Below are 25,445 nucleotides of genomic sequence, written 5' to 3'. Positions count from 1 at the left end.
TTATAAGGGGTTTTGCCTTTCACTTGGCTCTCGTTCTCTCTTGTCTGCTGCCATGTAAGACATGCCTTTCACCTTATTGTGAGTCCATTAATCCTCTTTTTCTTTATATATTACCCAGTCTTGGGTATGTCTTTATCAGCAGCATAAAAACAGACTAATTCACTGGCAAAGTTGGTGCCAATTTAGTGCTAACTACATGAATACAGAGAGAGAGAGAGAGAGAGAGAGAGACAGAGAAAGAGAGAGAATTAGACTGTGGTCTTAAGTTATCTAAAACATAAACCTTTATTCTGTGTTGTATTTCATTATTTCCACTGCTGTTTTCGGTATATATATTCAAGTGGAGGAAACAGAATACACATGCAAGAGAGAGTCACTTTCTGAGAGAGCTGAAGACCATTTGATGGACCACGATAAATTTCATCAAAGGAAACAGAGCAGAGAATTGACCAATAACAAACAGCTGTAAATGAAAGAACTGTGGGCAAGGTAATGATGAAGTAATTACCCTGGTTTTAACTCAAAGTCTAAACTTTTCTAGTATCTTAATGAAATACTATGTTCTGCCTACATAAATCATATATTTCTATTATATGGTTAGTTATAAAATGCCTATTTATATAGCTGAAAAGAATGTCTGGCAGCAGGTAGGTGCTGATGGGGATAATTTGGGGTCCAGACAAACTATCTGCATTGAAAGAGGAAGAGAATCTGCAGCATTTTAATGAAATTTTAAAATGAAACTAAATTAGGTATTAAAACGAAGTATAATTTCTCAAGCTAAGAATAGGAAAATAATATATTGAGTGGAGCTTTTTATAGCTTAGAGACATAAGAATAAAAGTTTAACACAATTAAGTTATTCTTGATGTGACTCTTGAGCTAGAGATATCATCTCTTTCTTATCCTAATTGAGTTTCTCTATCTCACTTCCATTAATAATGGTTAGACTAAGATACTGGTCAAGTGGAAAAATGACCATAAATGTTCCCTTAATCTGTAGAGGATTAGGTACTTCCAGAATGTACAGAATGATGATAACATGACCCTTGTTGACCTAGTCCTAAAGAAGAAGATGAATTTTAAGAAAAAATTTAAAAATAATATGTTCTAACTCTTTAAGGTTTAGATACAAAGTCAGCCTATTGAGCAACCTTTGATGAAGCATTGTTATGTGTGAGATACTTTGCAAGTGCTATGAACAAAAATCAGTGAAAAACAAATAAGCAAAATACAATAAAATGTCTCTACCCACCCACCTAAAAACGGACAAAGTAGGAAGAAAGACACATAAAACAGGAAAGAAATGATGCAAATGCTATATGTTGTACAAGTCTAATCGAAATGCGTAAGATGTTCTGGAGAATTCCCAAATGTAGAAATAACCAACGTTTCCAAGGTGGAAAGGGAAAGAAGGGTGGCACTGGAACAGATACATTAAAGGGTAGCCAAGTGTTTGAGGGGACAGTATATGCCACCCAGAGTATCTTCTGACAATTCCAAGGAAATATGCATAGTGGGTAACAAAGTAACATATGTCTTGGGTATGTTCGAGGAATCTAAGTGTCATGGTGAGACTAGAATCATGATGAGAGTGGGTGTGGAAGGGGCAGTGCGTGGCTCATCACATCCTGTATCAGTTCTCTATTTTTGGCATGTGGACAACCACTTCCCAGTCTCCTTGCAATCCGAAAGAACCACATGACTATTTCTAACCCATAAAATCTGAGCAGGAGTAACATGTGCTCTACCTGAACTGTGACTTTGAAAAGCCCCTTTTCCATGTATTTCTTCAGTACATTTCTTCCCCTAAGGCAGTGAGCATGAGAGCCTTCGAAATGAAGGTATCAAAAGGTTAAGGCAGGTTAGTTTGTTGAGTCACCACGCGAAGGACCATTGCAAAGAGAGTAATCTACAACAGAATTCATGTAAATTGTGTTGTTAGGTGTTGCTTTTTGTTAAGCCATTGAGACTGAGGAATTGTTTGTCACTAAAGCATAAAGTTGTCCTATTCTGACTAATAGCAAGGGTGGTGGTGAGAGTTGAACCCAGAAAGAAAGGCAAATGACATATCATGTAACAATTCAATAAACTCTCCTTTGACTTCTTAATGAGAACTAATTATTTTCTCTGATGCTTCCCAAGCATCTCATTGGTTTTCTATTCAGCACTTATTTCCTTCTGCAGGCCCTATTGTTCCTTGCTGGTCTATTTTTCTCATTATATTATACAACAACATCATTCAAGTTATACCTAATGTAATAAAAATTCCCTGAATAACAAATACACTAAAATTTGAATACCATTCACTAAGAATATATAAATATGGAGCATAACAAGAACTCTTAGGTGGAATAAAGTAGCACCAACCATATAGTCTATGCTATTGGAAGATTCAACAAGGATTTCTACTTTTAAGTGAAAATTTAACTTCTCAGGACAAGTGTCTTTTTTTCACAACTTTATTCAGGTATAATTGGTATAACAAAAACTGCATATGACTAATGTACACACTTTTGTGTGTTTAGGCATAGGTACACACTCATGTTAATATAACCAAAATCCAGGTAATAAACATATCTATCACTTCCAAAAGTTTCCTTGTTTAGCTTTGTAAACTTTTTTCTTTTTTTTTTTTTTGCCTTTTTTGTTTATTTAATTTTTATTTTTGTGAAAGTAGTTAACATGAAATCCACCCTCTTAACAAATTTTTTTAAACATCCTATACTTCAGCAGATGTCTGGAACTTACTCACCTTGTGTAACTGCAACTTTATACCTATTAAACAACAACCATCCCTATTCCCTTCCCCCATCCCCTGGTAAACAACATTCTATTGTGTATTCCTACAACTTTGACTATATTAGGTGTGTTACATAAGAGTAATCCAATGATGTTTGTCATTCATTGACTAGCATTTTGGTGTTTTTCAGTGTGTTTCTATTTCTTCTTTTAGCAAGTATCAGAGTCTCTGTATGAGGATCAGGAGCTATAGAGGGAGTTGAAGATACAATGACTTTACTCTACAGAAGTTTGAATTCCCAGACTCCAAAGTATAGTTTCTAAAGCACAGATGCAGCCTCTGTTACTTCCACAAGTAGTGTTTTAGTCTAATGTGGATCAGATTGAAACACAGAAAAAGCCATGTCCTGCAATGTATCAGATGACCCCATCAAAGTTCCACAGATGGTCTTTAGGAGGCCAGCCATGCAATTATTTGCTAAATTAGATGTTCGTGTGTATAGGCGTGTATATTTGGAAAATATATTCAAAGCTTTCTTTGGGTATTCCAAAGAATGGTCCACTTTGCCATATTTTTAAAGAACTGCTGATGCAGCGGGAGGTAGACATATATAAACTTCTTTCTATTTAATGTAGTAAGTGTAACAATAAATATAAAGACATTTCTGGAGTTTTATAGTGGAGTGAGTGAGGGCCTTATTACTGTATAATCAAGGGTTATTTTGGGGGGTCTGACTGTTTTATATGTGACAGTTCCCTTATTTTATTAATGTACAAAAATTTGAATGATAGTTAATTATATCATTTGACAGTTGGGCATATTTGCAAATAATTAATTTTTAATTTATGTAGAAAGTCTAGTGATTGTTAGACTTCTCATCAATTGACAAGTCAAAGTTCCTACAGGGGGAGCTCTGCTCTGTAAGCAGTGAACTCCCATTGCCCAAAACATTCACAAAACATTGTCAAGCTTCAACTAAAGATGTGATTGTTTTGACTTTTTGATAGTGATAGATCACCATACCAAATCAGACTTATTCTCTGCTTTTACTATATTCTATGTATATTAGGTTTTCCTGAATGCAAATACAACATAAAAGAATTGATTAATTAATTATCAACACTTTATGTGTCAGAACAGGGGAAGAAAAGCCATGTATGGCTTCCCACACCTCAATTGATAGCATGTTCATTCCAGTCATTTTCTTTCTCTCTTTCTTGGGTGCCTCACTTTCAGTTTATCAGGAAATTTTCTTGTTTCTACCTTCACAATATAGCCAGAATCTGACCAACACACAACATAATCAAACAAAAATCTATAAGATCTCCTTGATCTTCTATTCCTTTCCCTACCTCCACCCCACCCATCAAAACCTATGCTCTGAATCTTCTGCTTTTAGGATATGCCAGAGTTACCACCTCCATCCATGTCTCCTTTCTTTCAATGCTATCATCCTGATCCTGGCCACCATGACCTCTTACATCCATATATAAAACTGACTATTGTCCATTGCGTATAGACATGAATAGAAACACATCATGTGAAATGTCTGATATAGTTTTCCTGTGTCCCCACCCAAATCTCATCTTGAATTGTAGCTTCCATAATTCCCATGTGTTGTGGGAGGACCTAGTGAAAGATAATTGAATCATGGAGGCAGTTTCCCGCTATACTCTTCTCATGGTTGTGAATAAGTCTCATGAAATTTGATGGTTTTATAAGGGGAAACCCCTTTCACCTGGCTCTCTCATTCTCTCTTGTTTGCTGCCATGTAAGATGTGCCTTTCACCTTCTGCCATGATTGTGAGGTCACCCCAGCCACGTAGAACTGTGAGTCCATAAACCTCTTTTTCTTTATAATAATCACCCAGTCTCAGGAATGTCTTTACCTGCAGCATGAAAATGGATTAATACAATGTATATCTACTCCAATGACTTTCCAAATGACTTAGAATAAAACCCAAAGTGCTGTCATAACCTTCAAGGCTTGCCTTTTTCTGTGCCATTATGTCTCCTCTTCAGGTGCATGTCATGGCAGACCCTGTTGTGCTCAGTGGATTTCAGTTATGGTGGTGTTTCCTGTGTTTTTGAATCATTGAACATGTTCTAACCTTAGGGCCCTTGTAGTTGGGATTCATTCTCCCCGGAAGGCTCTTCCTCTAGATTACACCATAGCTCACAACTTTTCAGTTCTCAGTGAACTGCAACATTGAAAATACTTCTTCCCAGACTGTCCAGACTAAATTACTTCTGCTTTCACCTGATCACCCGCTCTCATATTATTCTGCTGTTTTATAAACATTATTGCTCTGAAAAACTTGTTTATTTATTTCCTACTGTATTATTCATTGTCAAATGAAATTTAGGTCCCATGAGAACAAGGACTTTGTCAGCTTTGTGCTGCTGAATTACTAGACAGTAAATGCCATACATGTAGCAGCACAAAAATTGTTGCGTGAATAAATGAGTTAGGTTGAAAGGCAAAGTATGGTGATAAGAAAGGAATTAAAAATACTCAAGGGGATCTTTTAGGTTTTAGTTCTGACAGATAAAGAGCTTGGAAGTCATCCTACCTGTTCTCCTAACAAGAAAAACACAACTGAACAAAGTGAAAATCAACTAACTTTCTTAGATTCATCGGAAAATTGAGATCACTGGGCAAACAATCGCCCTAAATCTAGGGAGGCAGATGGGCACACAGAATAACAGCTAAGATCAGCTTACCTGTAACAGTAGCTTCTCGTCCTAGGAACTGCTAAGTATATGTAAAGGTAATTTTTACAAATGCGTACACCTAAGAGTGCGGTAGTTGGAGAGTTCAAAACTCCCGGGGAACCAATCTTAGGGAGGCTTACACACATTTCCCAGGTTTTACCTGCAGAAGCCCTACCAGATTTTCATGGTGATGATGATCAGAAAAAATAGCCTCTTTATTTCTGGGACAGAAAAAGGAATAAACAAAAAATACAAAAAGCTGAAGCCTCTGGCATCTATAGCTACGGCAGACATTAAACACGGCCCAACTTCTAGCCAGATTAACATAAAACTTATACTAAAAATCGAATTACCTCAGGTCCTGAGAGAAGCATCAATAGATGGTGCACAGAGAATTTTTAGGGCAGGGAAAAGACTCTGTATGACACTTTTAGGGATACACACCATTACACATTTGTCAAAACGCATTGAACTGTGTAACACAGAGTGAAACTTAAACTACAGGCTTTAGTTAATAATAATGCGTCACTATTGGTTAATTAATTTTAACAAATGTAGCACACTTATGCAAGAAATTAATAAAAGGGAAAACCGGTTGTGGGAGGGGGGAGTTGTATATGGGAACTCTCTGCACAATTTCCTCAGATTTTCTGTAAAACTACAACTGTCCTTAAAAAATAATGTTCACTTATTAAAACCAAAAAAGACTCCCAAGGATTTGGGTCTGAAAAACTGGGGAAAAAATGGTGAAATAATTTTGGCACTCAGAAGGAGTCAAAGAGGGAAGGAGAACGCACACATTTATTTATAGAGCCTTTTCTGCACTGGATGCTTCAAGAATCAGAGCGCCAGTCATTTTAGGTAAAACGATTAAATTGCCAAGATGATGTAATAGTGCAGTGACTGCTTTTAAGTTATTAATCCTGGAATTTCACATATTTTTGTGAGTATAAATGCACTTGCTCTCCATTTAGTGCAGATGTGTATAACATATTCTGGAAATCTCAATGAATGGGGAGTGGTAGACTTTTTTAATGGAACATGGCTAGTAAAAGCTGGAAGGCTGTGTAACTTGAGGGGGACATGATCCAGGAAGCTATAATAAAAACAGCTGGACAAAGTTGTTGAGGAGAGGAGGCCAAGAAGAAGAAATAATCCTGCTCAATGAAGAGGTAAAGCACTGTGATTTGGGGGTGAGGGCAGCAGAAGGGAGAGAGCAGCAGTCGGTCCCCAAGCATGAAGATGTTATATTCTTTTTTTTTTTTTTTTTTTGAGACGGAGTCTCGCTCTGTCGCCCAGGCTGGAGTGCAGTGGCGCCATCTCGGCTCACTGCAAGCTCCGCCTCCCGGGTTCATGCCATTCTCCTGCCTCAGCCTTCCGAGTAGCTGGGACCACAGGTGCCCGCTACCGTGCCCAGCTAATTTTTTGTATTTTTAGTAGAGACGGGGTTTCACCGTGTTAGCCAGGATGGTCTCGATCTCCTGACCTTGTGATCCACCCGCCTCAGCCTCCCAAAGTGCTGGGATTACAGGCGTGAGCCACTGCGCCTGGCTAGGATGTTACATTCTTTATCACAGAGATGTTGATTTATATCGTACTAAAACAAGGTGCAATTGTCTAAGGCCGCAGCAGCCTCCTTGCTCAGATATTCAGGAGATGTGGAGGGGGGTCATCTATTGACATCATGGCCCCATTGTGCAGTTTCTGTCTATGCAGACAACTCTGGCTATGAACAGCTAGAGGTATAAGTGCTGGTGGAGATTGTTGGAGGTGATCCCTGAGGAGCTGTGCATAACTGACTCTGCCTCAGAAGGCACAAGCTAATTTTGAACAAACCCCTGTGCTGTTATCTACTATAACAAAGCCAATTTAGATTAATCCTTGAACTGGGATTCCATGTGCATAATACAGTCTCCAAAACAAAGAAAGGCAGACCAGAAACATTAATAGTATCCAAATGATTGCTTAGGTTTAATGTGAAGCTCTTTTTAAAATGTCCAATTTTTAATCTCAACTGTGCAAACAAAGCCTCCACCAAAGGATTAAGAGCCTTCAAGAGTCTGCTACCAGCACAAAGAGGGCCTGTATTTTAATTAAACAAGGGGTGCCCATCCTTCTTGCCTGTTTTGACCAGATGATTTGGCTGCTAATTAGACTTTAATTAGAAAGAAAAAAAAACAATTCAGTGTGTTTTTCTTCAAAAGACAGTGAGAAAATAAACCTCAGATAACTTTATTATCATGGTTTTGTAAATAATGGACCAATGGCTGCTTCTTGAATTCACTTATGATTACAGATTAAGATTTAAATTAGATTGGACTTCAGTTCGCCCAATTTATCCCCAGATGTATCTCACTCAATTATTGTGTTCCACTTACTATATTATGATAGTTAAGATCAGGGGTTTGGGATTATTACATTTCTTAGTTCCAGCTCCAGATTGTGACCTTGGATAAAATATTTCGTATTTCCGAGTCTATAAAATGAAAATTATGATATAATTTATTTCATAAAGTTTGTGGGAAGATTGAATGTAATATGCATGAAAGGCATATATTGCTAATCCTGTACATATACATTTAGGAACTCCTCGGGAAACCTGCGGCCTGGTAAATGTCTTGATAATATGGTAATGTATAAAAGTAACCTTTTCAGAGGTCATGGTACTGGAAACTAGAAAGACCTAGGTATAGGCAACAGACTGGGGTTCCCATCCATGAGCAAATGGCCTCATTGCTAACCTGTTCTGACATGGTGTCCTCTATACTTTCCTCTCTGTTTTTTTCATTGGTTTCTTCCTCAAATTCTTGATACTTTGAAACACAGAAATGTAATTATTCAACAAATATTTATTGAGTGTTTATGATGTGTCAGGCCAGGTGTTTGTCGTTGGTGATACCGTGCTAGAAATGATAGATATTAGTACTCTCTTGTGAGGCTTACAATATGTTAACAGAAAAAGCAATCATTTCTTGATGTCAATGCAGCTTGTGTTTTATGGCAAGAACTTTACATGCATTATTAATTCAACTCATTTTCAGGCAGATATTGCTGTAATCATCTCACTGTTGAAGAGACTAAAATGTAAGTAACTTACTCAAAGCTACAGCCTGCAAATAACAGAGTCTTAGACCTCCCTTGCTTTGATGACTTAGGTTTGGAGAATACATTGAGTATTCAGGTTTTTGACATAATGAATTGTAGATGCCTATTGGACATTTAGTTGAAAGCTTCAAACAAGTAGTTGGATATACGTACCTGAACCTCAGAAAAGAAAACTGGAAATACAGCTATAAGTTATCAGCTCAAAGGAGGAATTTGGAGATGTGGGAATGAATGACTTCACCTAGGACTGAACAGCAAATAAGGGACTTATGCAAAATATCAAATGTCAGTCTCCACTTCCAGACATTTTTATTTAATTGGTTTACAATGGAGGATGAATGAACTATTTTTACAATTTTTCATGTCGTTTGAATAGAGATAGGATTGAATGCTATTGACTTAGAAACACAATGAAAAAATGAATAAAAAAAGAGAGAAGGCTCAAAGCAGTCCAGAGTCTCAACTCTAATATGAAAATTAATGTAGAAACAAAAAGGACATCAAAGAGACAGATGAGCAGTGGGAGGAGGTAGACAGAATGCCAATGATGAGAGTGGGAATTCGAATAGCAACATTTACAAGTACAGAATATGGCACCAAGTGGGAATTTGGGGAAAAGAGAAAACGACATTCCAATTGTAATGGACTTCATGAACCATAAAGAAAAGATTGAGAATTTATAGGAAAGTCCTATTCAGATCAATCGGTCACTCAACACGTTTGGGTCTTGACAGCCACTGCCCCCAGACAGACTTCAGCCCATCTCCTGTTGGCCATATCTCAAGGTCACACCAAGTTTCCATCCATAATGCAGAACCAGGTGACAGTTAATTTAGGTCATCAGATACTGTCTGGGAGTTTGAGATCCATCTACTTTTTCCAATCATCAATTTAAAGAAGCTGACATCACTGTAAATTTCTTGCAACGAGCTGCCACTGATTGAGTGGGCAGGCACAATAGAATTCTCTAGATTGATGACTGGAATAACTCAAGAAAAAGATCTCACCCTGAATGCCTATGGAGAGATGCGCGGGAACAAAATCATTTAGGGAAAGGGCAATTCTTTGATTCTTCTGTTTGTCTGTTACACTGCATAGAGTATTGTGCTTTGTATTTTTTAATCATATTTGAAGTCATAATTTCTTTCATAAGATAGGCGATCCCTGAAAAGGCAGAGTTAAAATGTGCTGATTATGTAGGTAATGAGCACAATATGTATGAATAACCACAATTTAAATCCCAGTTTTATCACTTACTAGTTCTGTTATTTGGGGCACATTATACATACTCAAAGGCTCAGTTTTCTGACATGAAAAATAGTGGTAACAGTAGAACAAATATTACAAGGGTGTCAAGAATTCCTGGCATGCAGGTAGGGCTCAATAAATGTATATACTATTGTAATATTATTGTTATCAATAATGTTTCTCTTTTACCTTAGTTACCAGGAAGTTTGAGATCAACTGTGTTTTCTACTGTGTACTCAGCCCTGAGTTGTGACAGAAATATCAATTGTAGAAGATGAAAGTTCTCTGTCCCAGAGAAACATATACGCTGGTGAAAGGTGCAAACATACAAAGAGATAACTCTATGTTGCTGGTGCTGAGTACACCACAGTGTTTCCAGGCTCTATAAGAGCATTTATTTACTCATCACAAAAATAATTTTCTGTGCTTCTCATGTGTTAATTCCCAAAGTACCTGGCACATAGTAGGTACTCAATATGCAGCCTATGGGCTGAATGAGCTGTTAAATCTCTATCCTAAATTATTCCTTTAGGGTATGTAAAAATTCCAGATAGAACACAGCCTCTATGTCCTATGCCACATTATATCTAATGAATTAACATTGAAAGTGCAACTTTAGAAAAGAAAATTTCTCTCTCTGTTTTAATTTGTGTCAACACTTTCCATTTCATAAGCATAATCCATTGGTTTGATCATGTAAAATAACTCAGGAGGTGCCAGCTGTAGATATTTTTTGTCTTAACATGAAAATAACATGGAAAATTAAACCATAGAAGAAAAAAATACTCTATCATTTTTTATTTGAGCTCATTCTGCTCAAGTGAGATAATGCCCTGTGTCTGGAAGACACACTTCGCAATCTCACTAAACCACAATGTCACCAGCCTCCTTCCCACCAGCTTCTGAGTTCTCTTATTTCCCTGGTCCTCCGACTAGAGCCAGGATTTTTCCCCTTCATGTAATGATTCTGAGTGTGTCAGCTTGTCAGTGGCAGTGTGGAGAGTTCCCTCCTTTGAAATGTTGCAGTCATTACTGATAGCATCACCTATGATTATCATTATTAATGGGTGGGAGTCAATAGAACCAGTGGCATGAACATAAGACCAAGAGTTGAGGCTTGATATGCAGGCTGACTCTCAAAATAAACTCTAGTGACTTGTCTGGACCCTAGCCCCAGAAATTCCTAGAGTTTATGAGCACAATTCACCTAGGTTCATGAACACAAACCCAGACCTGGACTCCAGTTCCCTTTGCTGCTTTGCTTGGTTTTGATTTCCATGATCTAGTCTTCCCTTGGTTGGTAAAAAGGTGGATAAACATAATTATCATAGACTCTTGCATAATGGAAAGCAAATTGGCCTAGCAGGGATTGCAGTCCAAGGAACAGAACAGTGAGGGGAGAATTGGAATGACATTTCCCAGTGGAGATGCATTAAAGGATAGTTATGGCGGAAGCCCTGAGAGCCCAGCACCTCACCCTTGGATGTCTCCAGACTTTCAAGAAATAGTCAATATCATTAAATAATCAAGTTTAACTAGATTTCTTACAGGTTCTCCTCTGTAAAATGGGATAATAAGATACGCAATGAAGTGTTCCGTATATCTCACAGGGAGATGAAGAGAATGCAATCAGATGAAGATTCAAAAACAATTTATAAATGCAATGTGTAATTCCTGATTACTGTCATACTTGCTGCGATTGACTATATCATATAGTTTATGAGTTTGGATATATACTATCAGGGACCTGTGTGTGTTGCGTGTGGAGGACTAATTGGGATTAAACGTTCCGTGGAGTTCAGTTCAACTCAGCAGAGACTTAGGCAAGGGGTCATCTATGCTAATTGTCATCTTTACCCCCACTGGAGCCTTCTTCAGCCAGAGAAGGGGCCCTCCCTTTAACAGAGCAGCGCAGTTGATGGCTCTGATCTTGTAATCCAGTGAGAGGTAGTGGGCAGGAATCAGTGCTAATCAGTCTGTCTCTATTTGCTGAGCTTTTACAAAAGGGTGGGCACTGTGCTAGGTCTGTGTTGTGCCTAAAACATGGTCAATCTATAAACTGACCAACGCTGACCCCCCAAATGAAGTACACATTTCTGTTTTACAGTTTTTCAGGTGATTTCAAGGCCAGGGGAGAGGCAGGAAGCAGCAGTTACCACAAAAATGGCTTAAGACTTTCTCAAAGCTAAATAATGTTAGATTTATTTATTAGGGTCACACATTTACTCACAATTTACTCAAACATATAAATAAATAAAAACAAATTTATTTTGCATTTAATCTGATCTTCTTCACAAGTCTTATCCTCTGCGTAGTAGAGAAATACTTAGATTTCATATATTTTGATAAAAATGAATCAAAGTTTATCACTTAATCATTTTTTTAGAAACAGTCTCTCAAAAATCCAACCCTTTCTCCCTCCCCATCCTTCGATGGTGGCTTCTTCTTGTGATGGAGGAAAGAAGAAGGCTGCTCATCTCTGGTGCTTCCTCGGGATCCCAGCTTTTGTTTGCTGTGGAATGGCTGCTCCGGGCTCCTCTGTGGACTTCCCCATGGAAGATGGGGTGTGCTGTTGGCCCTTTGTAGTGGTGTTCTAATACCCAGGACTGGTGTTCATAGAACTAGCCATATGCCTTGATCTTGAAGTCTTTTTACATTGTGATCTCTTCACTTTGACCTGAGGTTGTCAGTCTTCAACACTTCCTTCAACACCTCCAACTCTTCCCTGGCTGTTCTGAAAACCTGATGTACATGCCTGCATTGTTAATCATTCTAGGCATCCAGGAAATCTACTCCAGCCAGTCTCTCCAGTCATCACTTCCATTGTTCCCACACCATGCTGGGCACCATGACCAGGTAAAGGTGAAGGTTCTCCAAGGGCCATCAAGGGAGCATGTGGAAGGAAACAGAAGGAATGAAGGCCCTAGCTACTAACTTTCTTGCTCTCCTCTGTCTTCTCTTCCACACCATCACCTAAGGTTGGGAAATGTCCATTTTTCCTTTACATTCTCTTCTTTCCTAACCAAGACTTCACCTAAAATGTGAAAGTCAAATAGACTGATTTTGAAAAATTATATAGTATCCATACTAATTTATGTAAATTAAGTATAAAACATATCAATGGTATTGATGGAGTCAAACCTTATTATTTTGAGTTTTTTTTTTTTTTTTTTTAAACAAGGCTGAAATTTGGTTTCAAATCTTTACATGGTCCCAGAGGAGATTATTACGGGAAAAGCAGCATGAGAAAAGAAACTGAGATAAGAGGAAGGCCTGATATTGAGTATGGTATATTCGAGTTAGTTCTAGGACGTGGTAAGGTGTAGTGGAAAGTGTTTGGTCTGGCATCAGACAGATCTATCTGTAACCAGAGCGCTGACCCCTCCAGGCTGAGTGACTTTGAACAAGTCCTTAACCTCTCTGAGCTTCACTCTAACACTTTGCAGTAAAACCCACCTTTTAGAATTGTTGAGACAATTGCATAGTGCTTAGTCCAAGCCCCGGCACGTACATTATTCTCTGTTCTCTTTGCTTTTCTTAGCAATGAATAGAAAATGATAGAGAGATGGATAAGCGATTATGAGAAACCACTAACAAGAGCTATTCGCATGCCCTTTTGTAACATTTAGAAAATTAATGCTGCCTTTTTATAAGTGCCTGTTCTAGCATAGAAATCAGAGGCTTAAAGAAACTGGTGATTTCAATGCAAAGTTACCATCCACTTCCCTAAGCACACCAAGTGCACTTCTAAAAATTTCTCTCAGTGAATGCTCTTCCGTGTTGGAGTTTCTAATTGTGGGCTTATTTTGGAAAGCAAGTCAAGGACATTCGCTAATGATATTTCAACCGCACGAGCACCCTGATGACATGTGACAAATCAATTAGAAAAATTATCCTGGAAATGCCTTGCCTGGGGCGGTTACCATGGCTTTTGGGAAGGAGCATGTGGCACACGGCTTGGATTAACTGCATTCTGACTCATCCTGGGCACTAAATTCTGTATCTTTCCACTGTGAATATACTTACCATCCTATTTTCTGGTGCTGCAAAATTAAGGGAGGGAATTACACGAGTCTAATTTGTGAAGTTTGCAAATTTCTATATAAACATAGAACTACTAAACACATGCATTAAACTTTCCTTTTAATGCTAAAGACACTGGCCAACACATATTAGATATTTATTGTCAACCATAATACTCTTTACAGATTTGTAAAAAATTACTCTGGTTTCAATTTGTAAAAAGTAATGGTGACAAGTAACAAGATTAGAAATAGAATGACTAAATGGGAAGATAGATTCGCTGGTGTTTTAAACAGGGTAGAAAGTATTGGAGATATGATGGGACAGGGAACATAGGTACTGAAAGAGTTGAAAGAGGGAAAAGAAAGTAAGGAATGTTCTGTGCATTCTATTATGTGAGCAACACAAAGAAGAAAGTACATGCACAATTAGCCCTGAGATTAATGATACCAGTCTAACTGAAGCAGTTGCTTTCCAGGTGGTGCTAAGAAAATGGAGAATTGTGAGATTGAGACTAGTTACAGCAGAGCAAAACTCCCAGAGACCTTTGTCCCCACAATAAACAGCTTAGGGGCTAGGCACGGTGGCTCACGCCTGTAATCCCAACACTTTGAGAAGCCAAGCTGGGCAGATCACTTGAGGTCAGGAGTTCGAGACCAGCCTGACCAACATGGTGAAACCCCATCTCTACTAAAAAAAAAATAATAATAAAATAGATACATACACACAAAAATTAGCTGGGTGTGGTGGTGGGTTACTGTAATCTCAGCTACTGGGGAGGCTGAGGTATGAGAATTGCTTGAACCCGGGAGGTGGAGGTTGCAGTGAGCCTAAATTGCGCCACTGCACTCCAGCCTGGGAGACAGAGCAAGACTCAGTCTCAATAAATAAATAAATAAATAAATAAATAAACAAACAAGTAAATAGCTTAAGGACTAAGGAGCAATGAGGAATCATTGACTGTTAATAAGGTAGTTAACGACAATATTAAACTGTGCTTTGGAGTAATAAAATAGAAAGCATTTTGGAGTCAAAATTTCTGAATGTGATCCTCAGGGTACTCCTACAACCCAGCCACGTTGCCAGAAAGAGAAGTCTCCCAGCGTTTGCACTCAGTGAGCTCAACCTTGACAAGGAAAGCACAAAAAACACAGAGGTGGGTCTTCTGGGGTCAAGTCGTGTTTCCAGAATTGGTTATGAAAGCAGACTCTTAAAATGTGGTTAGGAGTTCTTTGGGCAAAGAAAAGGAGAGGCATTTGATTCTGGTTACGTAGTCCAAAGTATTTTGCTCGGGAAAGCATGTGTGAAAGTCAGGACGTGGCATTCAAGTTATAAGGAAGAAAAAGAAGGTGGTCATCTCAGAAGCCTCCTGGTTTATCAGCGCTGGTCCACATGGCAGGAGAACCACTGGTGGATCAGGTCAAAGAAGGTGTTACACTAACTGAAATGATGCTTGAAGATTTGTCTTAAACACCTGTCCACTTGGGCCCTCCTGCCACAGCAAGGTTAATTTCTCTAACTTTGTTCTAATTTTCCAAAGCAGGATCTCCATCAGCAATTATTCCAAACTTCATACAAATCTGCTTTCTGCCTGAACTGTCACAAACCCACTATGAAACCTGATTTGTTATATTCGGAGTATTTTTTTCCTGAGGCAATACTGACTGCTCTGGAAAAGTAATGACTAAAAGGAACCTTCCCCCAAAATCTCTTGTCAACAGAAGAGAAAAAACAGTAGAGAGAAAAAATAGCTGCCTGGGACAGGTATTATAAATGGAGCCATCAAAACTCACTGTGGGTTTTTGTGATAAATATACACACAAGGCAGGCATTTGGGTGAGAATCTATTTCTATTTTAATGCAAGACAGACAGACCAATACATCAGCCTTCTGCCTGTTAATTCTCATAATATGTTGTCTCAATTTGCCCACTTTCCTCTTCGCTATGGGAGAAATTTTTAAAATACGTTAGTGACATGTACTTGGTCCAAGTTAGATGTTAGTTCAAGGTAAAACCCTACAGTGGGGTTTCTCTGAAATACCCAAAATCAGCCCTATGTAAACAACAACAACAACAACATCAAAATGTTACTCTACTGCTCTCTGCTCTCCTAGTAAATTTATAATCTGAGAAGCCCTATAGCAGAGATGATTTTTGTGCCACCCTTGGAATTCCCAAAACTGATATCTTTGCTTGGAAATCCCAAAAGGCAGAGTCTCAATATGACTATTCTCCTTGGAATTTCTAGAATTTCCTGAGTCTGAATGCACAAGTGATTAATGACACATCTCCTGAAAAAGATAAATGATGCCAAAGTTATTGAGAAGTCTATGATTAACAAAGGCAGAAGCAAATGGATACTTTAGAAGGTAAAATGCTTCCTGTTGGTCACTTTATTGATTCTGATGACAAAACTGGAGAGAAGTAGGGGAAAGGAAAATTGCATATGATCTCCTTTTGTTCATTTGCATCCTTCATTTATGGGAAGATGAATGCCCACAGGTGACAGTGGAGCCTGATCAGCATTTGATATCTTGGAGAAGATGAGCAGGTGGTCAGGCCGCTCTTCAGAGATTTCTGAAGACAAGTTGTTACAGAAAAATAGTTCACCTTGTAGGACCTTGCTCAGAGACTTTAATACACTCAGGAGGTATTGAGGCTGTTGACACAGCACCAAACATCACATTCTCAGACAACAGCATGTAAGACTAGGAAGACACAATGGGACTAAACCTGCATGTGCCATTGTTTTTATTAGGAGGGAAACAGTCCCATGAACCACTCCTGAGATGTTTCCTCAGGTATCTTTGCCAGAATTGTGTCACGTGCCCATAAAATAACTGGAAAAGCGGTTATTAATGCAAACCTATGGCGTTTTAACTCCATGGTGGGAGGTGGGAATGGTCAGTTTGGAGGAATGGGGAGAAATTGTGGAGTAGTCAGCCAACAGTGCTATGTAACTTATTCCTAACTTTTTTTGATCATGGCTACAATCAGACACCACTACCTCTGAGCTTTCCATGAAATCTCATTTCCCAGGTGGGATCAGTGCCACTCAGCTTTGCTTTCGTCAAAACCTTTGCCTGTCATCATTGCATCTCTGTGACCTTGCATTGAAATTGCATGTTTCTCTATCCCTCCTTACAAAGGGTGAGCTCCTTGAAGTCAATGAATATATCTAGCTCGTGATTACATAAGCACCACCTGGTGTACTGCTTGGCATACAACAGATATTTTAAAATATATAACATTTAGTTGAATGCTTTCAAGACACATTTCATTTCTAATTTGACAGCATTTGGATTACATACTGAGGGAAAACTTGTCTACAGGTTTTGATTTTCCAACCTGTGTTTGAAAGAAAAATAATATAAAATATGAAACTCAAGGAATAATTTCTTCTGAGGCCTGGCATTTAATCATTTCATTAGTCTCACTAAAGGGATAAATTAACTGCGGCCTCAGAGAGAGACTTGCTTTAGCAATCTGGGCTCACTGTAGGGAACAGAAACCCCTGTAAGTATTTTAAATAGAATGTAAATTAACACAAGGAATTATATGTTTATGGAATCCTGGGAAGACTGGAGGAGCTTGCAACAGTTAAGCTTAGAATACATTCTGCCGTAGGTGCTGGGGGATGCAAAAGTGGCTGATACAGCTGCCATCACTACTGCAGCAACCACTTCTTGGTAGCCACGTGGCCAAAACTTGACATTCTGCCAGAAATTACAGCAGGAAGACAGCCTCCTCTTCACTCCTCTCTTTTAAATCACTCAAGTGAATGTAATTTGTAGAGCCAAATTTGTGTCGGATGCCTGGTTGCAATAGAGCCAAGAAAAGTTGACTTTGCTTTCCAGCCTTTATTACATTAAAAATAGCAGAGCAAGATGACAACGTGGATGCTGTCCATTGAACATATCCAATGTACTTCCTGAGACTCATTCCAATGGGTAATCGGTAGGGAAGGACCTGATCTTCTAACCTACAGTCATAGGTAATATTGATGGTATCCAAGGAATTAGCACTGCGGTGGCTCTCAATTACTGGGAGAGAGCACGAAGATTTCTAAGGTAGAAGAATTGCACAGTAAAACCGGTCTCATGTTCTCCAGGGTACCCACTAGCAGAATTCTTGACCCATAAACATTTGCTTTTCTCTTTTCAGTTTGTGGCTTTGCTGCTCCAATGGGATTATCACAACACACATGGGCTTAGTCAGGAACTTGAAAGCTGGATGCTACAGCCTATTTATGGCTACCATGCACGGTAGAAAATACACATTTTAAAAATCCCACTCATACTTTTAGATTTAAAAAGCGATTTATGTTAATTTAGCATTTTAGAAAAGCTTCAGAAAGGAAATAAAAATCACTTTCTAACTGAGACTCAAGCAGATGCTAAGCCCTCGCAAAAACCTGGGCTGATACAGTCACTGTGCTTGTATAATCTGCTTAGATCTCCACTTGGAGATGACACCCAGCCTAGAGGAAGACGCCACTTCAAGTTTTACTTAAGTCTGAAGTCTTACCACCATGAGCTGTGGGCAACTAGGAGGAAAAATACATTCAGGCACCTGATTTGTCAAAAGCCTGATTTGACATTATAATTGAGAACCCAGAGGTGATGCTTGAGAGCGCCCTGGCGTTCCGTTCATGGCCGTAAGTCTTAAATCTGTCATCACGTCCTTCTGACCTGTCTTTGAAATGCTGCTCGTGTCTGTACACACTTAGATAGGCTCTGAGGTATCTAAGGATACTTCAGACATGGGATATATCACCTAAGATATATCATCTTGTGTGTTCAATTGTTCATGTATTCGTTTACTATTTTAAAATCAGATGATTTAGTATAGAAAAATCTTTATGTCAGGCTATCCATTCCTTATATCCAAACAATCTATTCTCTATATTAATTGTAGAGTTTTCTTCTTAAAGCAGGGGTCTAATATTTCAATATTTTTTCAATTATTTGTGTGGGAAACAATGCCAGTGACTAGAGTCTAAAAATCAGATAAGCAAAGTCCATACCCTGAAGAAATTCATAGCCAAATGAGGCAACACATAATAGCAGTTAAACAGATGAGCTGAGCCAGGCACGGTGGCTCAGGCCTGTAATCCCAGCACTTTGGGAGGCCAAAGCTGGCAGATCGTGAGGTCAGGAGATCAAGACAATCCTGGCCAACATGGTGAAACTTCGTCTATACTAAAAATACAAAAATGAGCTGGGCATGGTGGTGCGTGCCTACAATCGCAGCTACTCGAGAGGCTGAGGCAGGAGAATCGCTTAAACCAGGGAGTCATAGGTTGCGGTGAGCTGAGATCACGCCGCTGCACTCCAGCCTGGCAACAGAGCGAGACTCCGTCTCAAAATAAATATGTATCAAGTGCATGTGCTTATATGCCCAGCTTGGTAGAAAATGCTTTGGCATTGGTGACCTTTTTAATGCCATCCACACAAGATTATCATGCAAATAAAATTATCCCTCATTTTTAAGTGAGAAAACTAAGGCTTAAAGTTGTGTAAACTAGACAGGAAGAAAACATAACTTAGTGGTTATGATTATATGTTCATTAAATAGTCAGCAAACATTAAAATCTGGGCTCCAAAACTTATCAGTAGTACTATAGGTAAGATCTTAAGCTTCCTGTGCTTATCTCACCAGTCAAATCTCAATAAAACTTGTACATGACTCATAGAGTGGCTACAAGGACAAAACAAAAAGCTTTATGGCATTTCTTAGGTGAGTGCTTGGTGATTAGTAAGCTCTCTAATGTCAGTTACTATAATCATATAACTTGCCAAAAATCCTTGATGTTAAGATGTTACAGAGCTGAGATTTTCACTCAGATTGATCTCATTCCTGACCTCATTCTTTTTACAACATTACATTAACACACCTCCAACAGCATTTTGTTATTCAGTAAGGAGGGTAATTAGCAACACTACCCAGGTCAAATGTGCAGTCAGATGTGTACCTTAGATGAAAGCTACTACTGCAAATTTGAAAAGATTAAAATCTTGGAGGAACCTAAAGAAGCCAGAACCCTCCTATAGATGCTATTGTGGACTAGACTGTCGCTAAATAGGTACAGACACAGTTAATTCCAGTTTGAAAATTACATTTTAAATTATTGACTGTAGAAACTTGCTAAATAAGTGCAAATGAGTAAGTGAATCAGGATTGAGAATACTGTCTAAATGGTGTTATTTTGTCATGCCTAGAAACTCACTTCCCTTAATGAGTACTTTGTTTATTCAAGATTTCGTTTTCTCCTTCAGCGAAATTTCTAACTTTTAGAAAAAATTTCATTCCATCGAAGTTATAAAATAATTTTTTGTGATGTTTTCATGGAATTTTTTTTTTTTTTGGTTTGTTTCCGCTCTATAAATAATTATCTCATTTTCTTTATTCTTATTGGGGTTTTTAAAGGTTTTATTGAAATTATTGAAATATACATCCAGGAAAGAGTTCAAATATAGAGCTCAAAGCATGGTCAGAAAGTGAACACATCTGGTGACTAGTACCCAGTAAAACATCACCAACACCTCAGAGTTGATTTTGTGCCCCTGCCAAATACTAATCTTTCTCTACTTCTCAACATAACCGTTATCTTGAATTCAAACCCCAAAATTACTGTGGCCTTTTTGGTTTTTTTTTTTTTTTTGGTCTATTTTAACATACATTGAACTAAATATCACTTAGTTTTGCCATTTTATCTCTTTTAGGTTATTTTTATGAATTTGGCAAATCTTTGTGAGTTTTATTCATGTTCCTTTGAGGAAGCACTGTTTATTGGCCCTTTGGATGTCCTCTTTTGATAGAGGCCTGCTTATGGCTTTACCCACCTCCTATTTTTAATTGTTGGAGTTATTTTTTCTTATTGATTTCTAGGTGTTCTTTATGTATATTCTAGTTATGAAACTTTCATTGATTGTAGGTGTTCATAAATACCTCCTCCAACTTTGTGGCTTTAGTTATCACTTCGTGATAATATATTTTGATGAATAGAGGTTATTGATTTTAGTAGAGACTTATTTATTGATATTTAATGTCTGCTGTTTTTTCTTCCATTTCAATTTTTTTTCTCTATTAATATCTAAAAAATAATCCATTTCATCTTTCACATTTAGAGATAGAATCAGGCCACATTTTATAATTCCCTTTAGTATGGGATGGGGGTCTACTGTAATATTTTACAGTGTTATATCCACTTGTCTCAGCAACATATATGAGAACCCTTGTACTTTCCTACTGTTCCATAATACCACCTTTACAATAAGCTATTTATCTTTTATAAGTGGCACTAATTTTTAATTCTCTTATCAGTTATGTTTATATTAACCATCTGCTACATTGAGTCTATGCTTGTGCTGATAGAACACTGTCCTGATTACTATAACTTTCTAAAATGTCTTCACGTTGAGAGAAGTGAAATATTTTGTTCTGCTGTTCTTCAATTTTGTGTAGACTATCCTTGCCCATTGCATTCTCAAACACAATTTAAAGTTGAGTGGAAAAAACACCTGTACCTGGATTTTTCTTTGTGAGAAGATTTTAAACTACAAATTAATGTATTTAGATTTATAATACTATTTAGATTTTTTGTACTTCTGTCAGTGTTAATAACCTGTTTTCTTTTCAAGGAACATATTTTTTATCTAGATATCCATGTGTGCTAACATGAAGCTACTCATTATACTCTAATATTTTTTATGACAATTGATCTGTAATAAAGTTCTCTTTTTTTTATTCCTGATACTTACCTGTTTAATCTCTCTCTCTCTCTCTCTCTCTGTCTCTCAAGTTTGACATCAACTTAACATGTTTTAGGGAAATTTTAAAGAAAATAAAATGCACAGATGTAAAATACCGAGTTCACTGAATTTTTATAATTTTATTCACTAATGAAACCACTACTCCAAAAGGACAGGTAAGGATTTTTTACTCAAAAAAAAAAAAAAAATTTTTTTTAAAGAGTTGGGGAATTCAACCCTAACTCTGATGACACAGAAAATTCCCCCAGACCACTTTCTTCTGTCAGATTCCCCACACTGGCAACCTTTTACTGATTTATGTCAACATCGATTATTTTTGCTTGACCTTGGTGTGATTCCATTTATGTGACACCAAGGTCAAGCAAAAATAATCTGTGTCTTCAGTGTCCTCTTCCTTCACCCAACATACTGTGTTTTGTGAATTATTTGTGTAATTTTTTATGTCAGCATTCTTTTCTTTCTTATTGCTGAGTAATATCCCATTATATAAATATATCACAGATTGCTTATTAATAACCCTGTTGATAGACTTTGGGTTGTTTCTAGATTTGAGTAATTATAAATAAGTCCATTATGATGATGAACTGTCTTGTATAAATTACTTATTGAATCTGCGTTTATATTTCAGGTAAATGCCCTTAGACATACATGTCCTGCAGCAAAATGCAGATACAAGTTTACACACACACACAAGCACACACACATGCACATACATTTACTAAACAGCTTTTCCTAGTTATAATGACATTTAAAGTTTCCACCTGGAGACTCGGTTTATGTGTGATGCCGAGAGCTGGAAAAAACATTGCTCCACCTCTACAACAACAGAAACTGACTACAAGTTCATGACTTGTGTGAATCTGTGAGAAATAAGGTCACAGGAATGTGATGCATCAGAAATCTAAGGAGACAGGCGCCTATTTATTGTTGCAATTCTCTGAAATTCTTGTTTGTTATTCAGAAAACAGAAGCAAAAAACTTGATATATGAAGGAAATTAAAAGAAGTGGGAATTCTGCAGAAATCAAATTCTGCTGTCAAGAAACTAAACACACAGAGGGCCCAGAATCGAAGGAATTGACTGAAGATCCAGGAGGAAGGGTAAACAGTAGCAGGCTCAAGTTCAGCTTTGCACTCCAAGTGAATCAGTAGATCAGCAACAATGCATGTTTGCTACGAAATGGATACTGCCTCCCTCTCACCTTTCAATCACTGGGAGAGAATCTCTGAAAACTGAAATAATACTAGCAAGAGAATTCTGGGGAGTGTAGTTCAGCCTAGGCAAGTTGACACATCAAAAATTCACCACAGTCAACTCTATGAAAATCCATTAATTATCAAAATACAAAAAATTCAGATAAACATTGTGTGGTATAAATCTAATAAATACCTGCCATGTTAAACACCTGTCATGTTAAAATGTTTATTTTCAGTTTTATATTGTTTTAAATTAAGCTATGCCTTCAGTCTTCCAATGATGAATATATTTCACAAATGAAATTGTTAGTGTCATCTTTATATTATATAATATTCGTGAAAGAGAATTTTCAAGTCTAATAGCTCTTTTAGAAAAGATATATAATTGTCTCATGAATAGTTACATTTCGGGAAAGAAGAGAGGAAAGAAAGAAAGAGAGAGACAGAGAAAGAAAGAAAGAAAAAGAAAGAAAGTGAAAGAGAGAAGGAAATAGAGAAGCAGAAAGAAAGAAAGAGAGAGAGAGAGGAAGGAAGGGAAGGGAAGGAGGGAGAGAGGGAGGAAGGAAGGAAGGAAGGGAAGGAAGAAAGGAAGGAAGGAAGGAAGAAAGAAAAAGAAAGAAAAGGAAGGATGAAAGGAAGGAAGGAAGAAAGGAAGGAAGGAACGAACGAACGAAAAGAAAGTTGACACATATTTGATGTCAAAAAGTGCTAGTGACTATTCTATGAACCATGACATGCAGTTAAATGTTCACAACTAGTCCCTCTCTCATAGGGTCTACAGATAAAATACTGGAAATGCAGATAAACAGCAGAGTCTGTTGTTGTTTAGTAAAAGTGAGTCCCAAGTATTATATGTCTAATGCAACAATATTTCAGATAAATAACACATACACGCACACACACACACATGCACACACTATCCTAAATATTGCAGGAGATGTGTTTATTTATAGTAAACAGTTATTTGAGGTTAATCTGGAATTCAAGTTTAACTCTGCATCCTACATTTTTATTTGCTGAATCTGGCCACCATATTTGGGGATGAAAAAGCCCAACTGTTTCGATTTTCCAATTTCTGTGATGTAAATACACCTGTGGTATAAATACCCTTAACAATACTCTGTGACCAAAGTTTATGTCCATTTTATAGATGAATCAATTCGTAAAATAGAAGTTTGGTTAAGAAACATGTTGAAGTTGACATAACTAGCGTTACAGAGGGAATTCAACCTCAACTCTGATGACAAAGCTAGATTCTTCTCAGAACTGCGACTTGCTTTTCCGGGTTGATCCATCTGTGCTGGCATTATGCAGACTTTACCACAAGAGGAGAGGATGCATAACTAGGGGCTGATTTGTGAATGCGTATCAAGGTTAGAAAACAGTATGTTTTACCTCCTGAAAAGAACCAGCTGTGCTTCAAGTATAATCGGTGAGAAAAAGTACAGCTAGAAGACAAATCAGGAGACATCAGCCAGTCACACCAGGGATTAGCTGTATGACGTTAGACTAGCCTCTTGGCATTTCTGAATCTCAATTTTTGTCTAATTAGATAGTAAGTTCTGAAGGAGCGAAGACTAATGCTAAATAGCCCCTCAGTAACAATGCCAAAAACAAAAACAACAATTGAGTAATTAAGAAGCCACAAAAAAGTGAAAAATCAGAGTCAAAATTTATTTCATAAACATGCCCAATCCAGACTTATTTATAATGGTAAAATAATGAGAATGACTTAATTTTTCTTTTATAAAAGGTAAAATAAATGACACTATAATCACAGAAGAGAATTATTCTGTCATTAAAGTGATGTTTATCTTATCCTTTTAGTTATCTACATTATACCTTTAAAAACATGTTAATTGAATAAATACTAGACACCAAATTGCATGCACAATATCATTTCAACCATCCCTACCAGTCCTGATGTATAGTAATCACATCACAAGTATTTATCAAGTGAAAACTGTAAAATAAATAGAAAAAAGACTATAAAAACTTAGATATTAAATGAGATTGTCCTTGCTTTTTGACCTGTATATATTTTGTCTTGCTCCTTTTTGTTTTTTATATATGTCTTTGTTTTTCTCAGTTGAGTACATATTGAGTTCATTGTAAAACATAAGCTACAACAATCTAAAAACAAACAAACTAAAAATACTGCTGATTGATCCACTGTATGGGGATCTCACATGTAGGGAGATTCACTAAAGGCTCTGACAGTCCAATCCTAATTCTCTAACTCAGCCTCCCAAAGTGCTGGGATTACAGGGGTGAGCCACCTTGCCCCACCCAAGTTATTCTGTGATGCCTACATCCTCATATAAGATGTCCACATCCTCAAAATTTCTCATGGGCCTGACAAGTTCCCAGGACGCTAGACTGTGTTATCCACAGGATTCGATCAGAGGTGTGGATGGTCCACGCTTGAACATAGCTTGGTGCTGTGTCATTCTTCCTCCTTTTTTTCCCACTTCTCTTATTCTCTCTGGAGGGCTCTGACATCTCCATATTTTTCTGTCTTCTCAGTCCTTCTTCCTTTCTACTTCCCTTTTTCCCAGCTTTATCTAGCCATTGAGATCAATCAGCAAGAAGAATAAAAATCTTTATTTCTGCTTAAAGTTACTCAGGGGGTGCTCAAA

The sequence above is a fragment of the Macaca thibetana genome, chromosome 8 (assembly GCF_024542745.1).
Source record: "Macaca thibetana thibetana isolate TM-01 chromosome 8, ASM2454274v1, whole genome shotgun sequence".
Lineage (NCBI taxonomy): Eukaryota > Metazoa > Chordata > Mammalia > Primates > Cercopithecidae > Macaca > Macaca thibetana.
The sequence above is the reverse complement of the archived record's forward strand: the minus strand, read 5'-3'. Positions refer to the sequence as shown.